General features: G+C 32.9%; 1 protein-coding gene and 1 long non-coding RNA gene across 5 annotated transcripts in view; one reads left to right on the top strand and one right to left on the bottom strand.

Annotated features, from left to right (window-relative positions):
• LOC139812906 (GTP-binding protein Di-Ras2) overlaps window positions 1-12,297 on the top strand; it is an 88,606-nt gene that overhangs the window by 3,241 nt on the left and 73,068 nt on the right. Inside the window, exon 2 of one of the 4 annotated variants that reach the window (XM_071778092.1) lies at window positions 9,131-9,238. The exons of the other annotated variants lie outside the window; for them this stretch is intronic. The gene's annotated coding sequence lies outside the window, so the exon portion shown is untranslated. The remainder of the gene's footprint in view (window positions 1-9,130; window positions 9,239-12,297) is intronic. 4 annotated transcript variants of the gene reach the window in all.
• Window positions 1-12,297, bottom strand: part of LOC139812912 (uncharacterized) — a 132,711-nt gene that overhangs the window by 52,948 nt on the left and 67,466 nt on the right. The gene's annotated exons all lie outside the window — the stretch shown is intronic.

Here is a 12,297-nt window from a genome sequence, read left to right as displayed (position 1 = left end):
CGACTGCAGAGATGACACTTTATTAAACGTCTCTTGACCCCATCTTTTTATCTGCCAGTTTATCGACGCGTCGCATAACGCGATGATCGCCCATTCTCTCGCGAAGAGCGTGATATAATTTTTTTTATCCCGGTCATCGACATTGTTGTGTATCGCAGAGGGGACGATTATTGTCGTCGACGATTCGATCATCCATCGTATAAAAAAGACGTAATTCAGCAGAGTGGAACGAGCACGTTGATCCGAGATCGATAAACGGCGGCGTCGCGTTTTCCTCGTATAGTGGTCTAGTATAAAAGAGCTTGTCCGAGAATGACGTATTTAATCGGATTAAGGTGAACCTCGCGGCCGCCGACTACTTTCTTCTCTCCGAGGCAGGAAGCGAGTAATCGACTTCCAAGAGCGATCTCACCCCTTGGGTTTATTGCGGCGCATCTTGTGAAGCGTCCCGTTGCGCTAGCTCTTCTATACTTCACCTTTTCTCAAGGGAAGAGCCAGGAGCCGATGGCGTATCAGCTGTCGCCACTCCTTGGCGAGTTATTAGCGGTCTGGATACCAATGGTAATGTCAATTAAGAAGCAATAAAGAAAGACGCCACGATTGATTACGCTACCCTTACTCAATCAGTCAAGGTCCAAATATTTTTATTTCGAAGATAAAAAAACGCAACATGCTCAGAAAACTAAATGAAGAGAGAGAGAGAGAGAGAGAGAGAGAGAGAGAGAGAGAGAGAGAGAAAGAGAGAGAGAGAAGCATTAATTAAACTTATTACATTATATTATAGTATGTTATCTTCATTTATATCAATTTCTGTCTAACAATAAGACATTAATCTTATTTCAAATCCTTTGAGTTCGATTTTTCTCTATTAAAATGTCAAAATTCTAACGATCTTCGCGAGTCATGGACGATAGAAAATGAAGGCAACTTCATAAATTAAACTTCTGCCAAGTAACTATATGACAAAGGATTTTATCATTCATTTAATACTGAATGAGCTTAATTCTATTTAAAGGTTTAGTCATTAAGCTATTTAACCTTGCGTATTAAGAAGTTGCAGTAATTGATGGTTTTTATCGCGAAATTTTCGGTGAAAATTTGCGATTTGCATTAATAATGAATATTTGGATCAATATAAATTATATATAAACATATATGTATACGTATATTCAATGAATAAGTTTATTAAATAATTTATTAACCTATATTAAATTATTTTAAATAAATTCTTATTAAAATAACTTTTAAAAATAATATCTTTGAATTACTTTTATACGTAAAATAATTCTTATATTGAATTATTATATTATAAATAAAAAGGATTCCTCTTTTAATAAGCAAGCAAAATGTCAATTAAAGATTAATGTCCATGATAATAAAGGGTTATATACATTTCACAGTTTATTGTGTAAATAGAATAGCTGTAATAATAGCCCTCCCTTGCAACGGTAGGGAAAGTTAAAGACACTTTGACCTATAGATCTATAGACAGTTGACTTGGCGGAATTATCTCTGAATTCTGGTAAGGAGGGTTTTGTCTCGTAATGAAAAGGAGTCTACCGGGCATGGCTGTTGCCTTTGTAAGGCTGGTTATAGATATATCTTAGACAGAAATTCACTTAATACGTTCGTTACACTAGCGTGCATTTTTTTAAAACTATTCTCCACAATCCATATTTTATTTCAAATAGTTTCATTTTATGTTTGTAATTATTATAATTATGTACAAAAATTAATTGCAAAAAACAGCGCTGTCTCGTACGTGCAATTTTGACGAATTTGTACTCTCCGAAAATGACTTTCCACGAAATTATTGCGCTGTGATTGTCGCAAGATCTCACGGTATTTAAATACTCTGCTACAATTTCATTGCTAATTCTTTAAGGGATTGAAAAGTCACGCACAATTATTCGCGTTGTTCGAATTAATGCACGCAATCATACATTCCTCGTTGGTCCTTTATCTCTTCTTCCTATATCCGTTTGAAGCTAGCAATCCTCAGAACAGAGCTTTTTCGGGATTTTCCGCGATTTGCAGTAAATTGGACGAAAGCTTTGAAACTCGAAACTCGGCTGTTTTGGAGACTGGCATATTTCCCTTCTGTGATAACGGATTAAATTACAATGTCATGCATCTCGAAATTTATTAATTTAGAATATGCGCATAAAGCGCTACATAGATAAAACGCGACTTCCTCAAGGCGATTTTCAGCAAGTAAATCTATTGTACAGCGACTTGCTCGTTCATAATAGACTAGCATTTGATTAAATTGTTCTGTCATGACGTCTGGTTGCGAAAGTTTGAAATGAAAAGTTAACGAAATATCTTTAAGAATCGTCGTATAGACGTCGCAAAATAAATTAACTTTGAATCCAATTCTACTAAAGATCTTTACTGAAGGTTTGCATACTAAATATCTATGCAATGATGAATAAATTTCAGGACATGAACTTAAGAAAACTCACGTATAGACTGATGAGAAAATTTCATCACTGTTACAACTCAGAAAGAAGAAAAGAGAAGGTCTATTACACAACATTTTAAAGAGGAAGCACTACGCAATATTGTTTAAAAATATTTTAACAAAGTGAAGAAAACTTTTTAAAAATAATAATAATAAATGAGATATATAGGACTTATTATTTATAATATACAATCAATTTGAGAAAAGGCAGTTTACCGATTGTAAGTTTGGAAAAAGTATACAAAATTCACACAATATTATTATTAAACTACCAAGATTCAATCCAGATCATAAATGGCATGTTCTCTAATTTTTCGAAAATAATTTAGCGATGCAAATATATGTATATATTTATGTAGAAATAAGCATTGATAATCACATGCAAAAGAGACTTCTTTGCTAAATATATTCGTCTAAAGTTGCAGAGAATATAACTACATATATTAAACAATAATACGTGATATTGGGTCGATATAAATCTTATAAATAATAGAGAAGTTGCCATTTTCGGTTAAGCTGGATTTTGATAGTCTATTATAATAATATTTTTGTGTTAATTTTTTGTATACTTTTTACAACTCAGAAAACTGCGCGCCGATTATTTGTCGGTCTTGAAACACAGTTTTTTTTACAGTAAATCCACATACTTAAATCTATAATAATAATTAATTTAATTTGTGATACTTATAAGTATTTTTTTTAATCAGTGCAAAAAATGTATTGCAAAAAACATCACCCAAGCTAGAATTCGAATCTGAATCTCCCTACAATCTGTAATTGAGTGTCTTTATAAATTCGACTACTGAGACATGTTCCTCGGATATATATTCATAGAGATAACGATCTTCTAAAAATCTTGTAAAGATCACGAAACGCGATATCCTGCCATTCTGAAGTTACAAATTGAGTTTTAACAAAAAATCTTCCTACTGTGACTTCTGCGGTTTTGTGGACCGAAGTTCCTTTATAGGAATCATTCAGAAAGTTTCCCTCGGTCTTTCTTAAGGTTAGCGGATTTCTCCCTTCAAAAACTCATATCTAGCAGATATTTAACATTTTAATAAATACAAATCGCACCCTGTCGAAATAATTACCAGAATAAACGAATTATTCTTAAATGTGCTACTTTCTTAAGATTTAGACAATATTACAATATGCTATAAATATTATATTCAATAAAGTATAATATGGTTCTGTAGTACAATTGTTAAGCCAAGAAAAAAATATTCTTAAGAAAAATATTTCTAAAAACTAAACTTTTCTAATCTATACAGTATATGTAAAAGCAATGTATGAATGCAATCTATTTTTAATTTTATAAAGGTGATTTATTACAGATCTTTCAGAAAGAGTGCTTTTAGATAACTAGAAATTACTTTTAATGATTTAAATAGAATTACGAATGTACTACCTATTGCGGCATATTTTTTCAAAAAGTTCAATATCATCTCTATAGTACAATATATCTGCTTTAGCATGTAACAGTGTTTAAAAAAATAGGCCAGCAAAAAGAGTTCGACATTGCCTGGAACTGTCACCGCTCATTACGAGGAGATGAACTTCTTTCCCTTCGCAACAAACGAGCGCGCCGTGACAAGCAAAAAGCCAATTTTACAGAATGAACAATCATTTTTAAGAGTCAAAGTCCTTATAAGTCTTCTATCTTAGTTCGTGGTCTTACGTACTTTACCGATCTTTTCATCGGAAATAAAAATTTAAATGATTTCTGTCGTTGTGAATATAACACGATATATAAATGTCGCGAGTCACGGGGTGTCTCTTTCTATATTGCGCAAAATAATAATTTACAAAGCTCGAACATTAAAAAATTTGCACATATCTTCTATTTATTTAAAAAAAATTCGTTTTTAATCCCTGAAATTTGTTTAGTATTTTTTTTAATGCAAAATTCCATAAATATCAAATCTCGTGTAAAGTTAAAATAATGAATATGTCAGCTGAATAATTCATTGCAGACAAAAAAACCCGAGTACTAACCATTTCTGTTTTCCAATTCAAATTTATCAATTAACAAAGACGGTTCTAAATGGAACGTCCATATTTGTTTTGTATACGATTTTAGCATATTACGTGAACGGCTTTATTGCGCATTCACTGAATGTATTATTGGCCATAAAGCTCTCGCCCATTTAAATAACTACAATATTTTTCACCTACCTCTAAGATTCGGAATTTTATTTTAGGGAATCTCGACTTGATTGTGAGTTACATATATTTTTTTATTCGCACATCAGCGGCTATTAGCGGCGGTAATGAAATGTTCTGACGCGAGCTATATCTCGTTGGATTTCCATCTATTCTGAAGCTGAGGGAAGCTATGGATAAACCATGCTTTTAACTAATTATTAACCGTCATAAATATACTCGATAAACAGTGTAGGCTGACGTATACATGTATATCTAGAATCGTTTAAAAAGGTGGGCGTCATTCAACGAAGGCCATACGGGCCAGTACTAAAAAATTAGGATGTCATTTAATTTAGAGATTAATTCAACATTTTAGAGAGAAATGTAGAAAATGTACCAAGAAAAAGCACATGCACGTGTCGCAATTTCCGCTTGTGACGTCATCTTGCGCTACCTCTGAAAAACTTTCTTTTTACGACGCTGTTTTTTGCAAGAGAGAATATTTCATCTCTCATAATAATAAAAAGCAGAGATATAATTTCGAATAATCACGAATTTGCGTAAAGGCAGGCGATAGAGAAAGAGAGAGAGAGAGAGAGAAGCACTGGAAGATTCAATGTTATTTATTCGTACCATCGCTATATTATTCAATGCTATAGACGTTTTCGCGACATTGCGCGATTAAAAGTATAATGTAATTAATACGCGCAATAGCTTGCGCCGCGTAGTTGCACGAATTGCTAATTGAAGCTGTATACACCACTAAAAACACGAATATCAGATGTACAAAAGAGTCGTTACGCGGTTTTTATTCGCATCGAATGTGCGATTACGCGCGAAGGATTCACTCAAATATAAAAACATTCGAATTATTTGAGCGAGTTATTCGAATGTTGAGGTATATTGAAATTCCAGCAATTCTCTGAGGACACACACACACATACGTAAGCGGTCGCGTACGCAGAATTTTTCAGACTGACGGCGACTAATCGAGAATCGTGTGAAAGTTCTCATAAAAGAGAGCACGCCGCAAAATAAATTCCTTTATCTATGATTCACCGACCACAACTGCCCTTTGCCATATCATTGATTTCATCAAAATCTCTGAAGTAGTAAAGTGACACCGATGTTCCATCGACATTTATCGACTCGATGGCACAAATGTGTATGCCATTAGGTAAAATTTATACAATAGAATTATAAACATAATAGTATTCACTTAATTAAATACTAGAAAGTCTAGAAGCGTGCAATAAACCATTGTTGGTTACTAATAAACCATATATTATTAATGTCTAATTAACGTAAGATCACCGCAATTAAGTTTAAATTTTTTCCATAATATTATATAATAAAGAGAATAAGTGTAATAAATATGTGCAATAAAACTTATAATAAAAGAGGTATATTCTTTCGTTTAAATTGTTTCTCTTCATAAATTATTGCGAAGCGACGCTTTCAATCTTTATGGAGAAAGTAATGCTTGCAATATTTTTCTAGAAATTTATTTCTACGTAATTCATATCTTTATTTAAAGAATTTATTGTGTGTTTGCGTAAAGTACAGAGCTGCCAGCCCTTTCATATTATTCTAGGGAGCAAGGTGTTGGTTCTTTGAAATTGTTTTGAGATGGATCGAGAGCACGTGCGTCGGCTCAAAATGTGAAAATTATTCAACAGCTGCCCTGGAGGATAAAAGTGAATGAGAGAAAACGCCGGCTGCCAAAAAACCGGTTCTCCCCCGTGGGTGAACAAACTACCCTTCTGCGGATAGAAACCCGTCACCGCTATACCGTCACACAATAATGCCCGAAAGGATTTTTGAAAAGCGAAAGCTTTACCACTTTTTTTTTATTTTACAATCAATATAAAGTGCTTTTTGTTATAACTTTTAAATTACTTTTTTTTAATAAATCGATAAGACGTGACATTTTAACAAATTGATATTTTTCCGCGGTAATAAAAATAATCAAAAAATGTTTTTAAAGTATATATTTATTTGCTCTATATGTAACATTTTCCGAAAAAACAATTAAATTGGATCATTTTCTTAAACTGCGTGTCTTGTTTCTTTAATTACAAATATTATTGTTCGTGAAGTTTTCTCACACCTTTTCATCATTTAATTATTCGACATTCATGCACATTCTAAATATACATGTTTCTATATTGAGGTTTCGTCCGATTAGGCATTGTGCGTCGCTGGCGAGAAAAACGCATCAATGAAAAAGTTTTTTATCCGCTTCGCTAAGCCGAGTGAAAGGCCTTATTGACGCGAGCACTTCTTCGTGACTTTCGTAAAACGCCACACACATTCAAACGTTTTCAATTAAACGTACATCGCCACATGTAGATCTGCCGCGTTGCCCATTTTAACTTAATAACCAATTCGCGCGTGAATCGTTTTCGATATGCATCTTCGTCTGCCGTCAACGAATTCGGTAACAATAGAAAAATACTCTTCGATCGAATTTCGATTTAATCCCAATTGAAAAGATCATCTAGATAAAAATTGAATACATCATATATGGATTAATTAACAAGTACATCTATATAAAATTATGCGGCACTTTTTTTATATACGTGCAGTCACTTCGACGTAATCTAAAAAGACGAAGAAATAAAGTTAACTATTTCGTCGCAACAATTAATACCGCGAAAGGCGACTGGCAGAATTCATATCTCTCATTAATATTAACATCTCGTATTACCCAGGTAGCAGAATAACATCTTAATGACGTCTAATTGACGTCTAGATACATCATTAAGACGTTATTAAGACGTTATTTGACGTCACTCTGCTACCTGGGTTACTTTTCATATTTCGCGATATAAAATGCTTAGAACACACGCACAAAAAAAATATTTGTATATTAAAAAATTTTTTATACCGGTTTCTTTGAATATCGGCGATCGATTTTGATATGTATTGAATATGCTGAGCTTTTTACATGTTATTCTCGATATTAATATTAATATTTATTTTTCCATATTCATTCGATGTATCCAATATGTAGAGGTTTAATCGCTGTGTCATCCGCGTTTACGGATGACTTAATTTCGTGTCATTGCGCGACAGATTTTTATGGATCCGATGATACCATTTGAGCAACGATATTAGCAAGAACGTCAGTCATAATTTCGGTTCGTTTATTTTAATAGCGTTGAACGATAAAAGATTGTCGCGATTGTGTTCGTTGACCAAACCATAATGGGCTCTTAGGTAGCCACGAGAACGTTATATCGTTTTAATGGCCAAATCCGTAGGCAATTTTTTCGAAATTACTGCTCGTAATCGGATAATGAGACTCGTCAACATAACTCCGACTTGCACGTGTTCGGCCTGTGCGAAAAATAAACGAGGCTGGATGTTTTACGGTAAAAACGGTAACAAAGGACGATGCGTATGTTGTCTGATAAATCCATAAACTTTGTACCGCACGGCGCTCTTTTGTAAATCCGTCCGCTCTTAATTTTAAAAGACAGTGAAGGAGAAACTTCGCGAAACTAGAAATTCTCGAGAGGAAAACTTGCGCACAAACATGAGGAGATGATTACGCGGTTCCGAGTTTCAACGAAAACGTTATCCTTCGTTATTTCTTGGACGATTCCTTTGATGAGTCTTGTTTAAAATGTAGTTTAGCGAAAATTGTACGTCGGAAATGTATCGTAAAAAATAAAATTCCAAGACAAAAAATAAAAAGTAGGTAAAGAAATCATTATACTGACAATATTAGATACATTGATAATAATAAGCTTTACTCCATTTTACTTATTTATTTGAAAACAACGACATTTTCTCGTGTTTTTTTCTCAATAATAATAAAAATACAAGAAGATAATATCAAAATATGATTTAATTAGGTATTATATATACCTAATCTATTATATACATTACATATATATATATTACATATAAAATATCTTATTCAAAAGTAAAAAAGAGAAGTAAAGAATGAAAGAGAAAAAAGAGAGTAACATCTGACTGCTTTAAATGAGCTATTGCACGCTAAACGCTTATTAAATCGATAGGTACTTCGTGCAAAAAAGAATTCGTAAAGTACAAGTGATTAATGACCGCTACCGGTTTCTTCGAACCCTTGATGGCTGCTAAGGTTTTCCTCGATAAAAATGCAAACGTCGATAATGCGGTCGGCAAAAACAGAAAGAAAGAAGAAGGAATCGGAAAACATTTGGCAACTCGAGCGAATCTCGCATTAAAACGCTATACATTTATAGAATGAAATCAATACTTACGCTATTATGTCTCGCAGTCAATTTTTAATCATTTCGATGAAGTTTCGTTCAGATTATAAATCGGTGCTTAAGGCCAAAATTTTATCAAATCAGACTTGACCATTTCGACTCAGGCAATCTGTTACTTTTTTGCATAGATTTATTTTATATATGTATTTTGATATATAATGATAACGAAACTTGAATTCTTTATTATACTAATAATATAAGCCTATCTTATAAGATGGAAAAAATTATAGCTTGCTTTCATTCTTTTTTGAAGATGTCGAAACACCTTCAACATGGAGAAGAAGGAAATATACTGTTCCATTCCACGTAAACGCGACAAAGAAAAAGCTCTGTGATTTCTTAGAGAGAACAAAGGAAAAGGGCAAGTATCCTTAACTGCAACAGCGCGCAATGTCTAACCTTTAAGAAAAGATAGCGTTCGGCTTTTTGCAACGGCTGGCCGCGATAAATCTCTGTGGATTATGGTCGGTCGAGCTTGAAAGAAGAAGATTAGAGAAGATCCCGCGTGGCAAATGACATTTGCTCGTCGCATCGCGACGATGTTATTAGAGATAGGAAGTAAATACATTTAAAGATTGCACTATACTGTTAACAATTTAGTAATTCCCTGCTACCGCCCGTTAAAAGTTATATATAGGCTATTGTCTATGTGTTTTTAAAAGAAACTAATTCTTTAATGGAATTTTATTGATTCATACGATCATTCGACACTAAAATAATTTAAAAAACAAAAATGCTTAAATTAAGGGGTGCACTTCTGAGATATTAACAAAAAATATCATTTTTCATTGTTTTTGAAATATCTCGAAAACGACGCAAAATACGAAAAAAACACAATAGAACTTTTTTGTAGGAATAAAATTTTGCATCAAATACGTATATAAAAAAATTTTTTCCGATATCAGAAACTCAAGAAATAAAATTAAAACGGAATTAAAAAATATCGAAAATTTGGGAAAACAGATTTTTTTTACATTTTTGCATACAACTTTTGTTCTAGCAGTCTAAGTGATTTTTTCGTTCTGAGATAAAAGAAAGTAGACATTCTAACGAAATAAATGCGGGGTCGAAAACATTTTTACGACCAATAGTGACTGAGATATCGTTCACGCAAGTTGAATAGTTTTAGTCGGTTTTTCAGTGTTTTGCTTTTATTTTAATTTAATGTTATTTAACCTGGATTTTGTACAATTATCAATGAAAATACATAACTTTTATGCGTCGTCTACAATAACCGTAAGAGTATGCAGTAAGGCATAAGCAGTAAGCTATTGACTAATAGGATTTTTACAATCCAAGAATAATCGACTGTGGTTGGTCAATAGCTTACTGTTTACGTCTTACTGCATACTCTTACGGCTATTATAGACGACGCATAAATGGTGGTCTACAACCTTGTTTTAAAGGATATTTAAGCTCTAAGTCGTAAGACATTGACCAGTCACAATGGAATGTGAGGAGAATACTCAATTGTGATTGGTCAATTTCTTACGGCTTTCTAGCTTAAATATCCTTTAAAGCAAAGTTGTAGACCAGCACTAAAGCGCCGTCTATACAATAGCAGCAGGAGTATACAGTAAGACGTAAGCAGTAAGTTATTGGCTATTGGGATTTTTACAATTCAAGAATAATCGACAGTGGTTGGTCAGTAGCTTGCTGATTACGTCTTACTGGCATATTCCTGCTGCCATTGTAGACGACGCTATAAACAGATATTTTACTGCCTTCAAAAAGTAGAGGTAGAATTTTCCGGGAAATGCCATAAAGTATATAATTTTTCGTTACCGATATATTGAAAATTGTTTAGTTTTTGTGCCTGAAAAAGACTTTTCTTAAGAAATATATATGTTTTCGTTGACAATTGCAAAAAAAACCCAGTTTAAATAACATTAAATTAAAATAAAAGCAAAACACTGAAAAACCGACTAAAACCATTCAACTTGCGTGAACGATATTTTGGTCACTATTGATCGTAAAAATGTTTTCGATCCAGCATTTTTTTCGTTAGAATGTCTACATTCTTTTATCTCAGAACAAAAAAATCGCTTAGACTGCTAAAAAGAAAGTTGTACGCAAAAATGTAAAAAAAATCTTTTTTCCCACATTTTCGCTATTTTTAAATTTTGTTTTGATTTTATTTCTTAGGTTTCCAATATCGGAAAAAATTTTTTTATATACGTATTCGATGCAAAATTTTATTTCTTACAAAAAAGTTCTCTTGTACTTTTTTCGTATTTTGCGTCGTTAAATAGTTTAATACGTCGTATTAAATTTTGACATTAGCTGATTATCAAAATTTCATATTTCTTATATGTATAATCAAATTCAAGAAATATTTATTAAAATTTCTCATCAGACGGTGCCTGAAAAAAATATTTAGAGTAGTAATAGTTTTAATATCTAAATACACCGCGAATAAATTTTTTTTTTACATTTCTCGCAGATGTCTAACTCTGATATATTTTTTTTCGGCTAATGAGATATCTCAAGAACTTTTATTACGCACAGGCGATATTTTCTTACTCGTGCTTCTATGCTTTTCGCTCGAGATTGATAACCAAAGCACATACGTCTTTTATGACGCACAAAAGCTTTAAAATTCTGCACCGAAGACAGAAGAGAAAGCGACGGAATATAAAAACTTCCCTTATATAGGCATATTCTCGGCACACTTTGATAGACGCATCAGCATATATTCACACGCGATTTTTCGTCTGTCACTTCATCTTCTTCGATAAGTATTTTTATCATTGCATCCTTGTAATTATTATCTGAATTATCGTGATTGATACACAAAACTGTCTTTGAAATATACATATTTTCGCGAAATTATATTTGTTTCATAATATCATAATCTTCCCTTTTTACACAAAAATAATCAAGCTCTTTTTTGTTTTACTTTGAAATTCATCGACCATTAATTTTCTTCGCGTCTGGTTTGCTCTTGTACCCTATTGATATATATGTAGAAGAAAAATTTCCATTGACATTTCATAAAACAACTTTCTGTACTGTCTAGTATCTTTTGAAACGTCTATGTAACACGATTTCACGGAAACTAGATCTCTTGAAAGTCGTCCTGAGAGAGCAAAACTCTATTCTTTCTATCACGTTACATTTATGTTTATAAGTACTTTTATTTTACAAGCGCAATTGTAAGTTGAAATGATAATCTAACGTAGTCGTAAATAGAATTACTTTAACCAATATTGCCGACTTATTCTCAGCGTATTTTTGCTAACAAACCGTAACTGGTCAGAATTAAATTCGCAGCCGTAATGGACGGCTTTTCTCGCATCTCCGGAGAATGGAATCTTCTCGGAAAGTCTGAAAACGCATTAGCTAATTGTGAGTCTTAGAGAGAGTTTTACGGGATACATTCGATACAGGGCTGCACTTTTAAGAGACGTTCTCGAGGCG

Source organism: Temnothorax longispinosus, chromosome 5 (genome assembly GCF_030848805.1).
Source record: "Temnothorax longispinosus isolate EJ_2023e chromosome 5, Tlon_JGU_v1, whole genome shotgun sequence".
NCBI classification, from domain to species: domain Eukaryota; kingdom Metazoa; phylum Arthropoda; class Insecta; order Hymenoptera; family Formicidae; genus Temnothorax; species Temnothorax longispinosus.
Note: the sequence above shows the minus strand (reverse complement) of the source record. Positions and strands in the feature narration are given on the sequence as shown.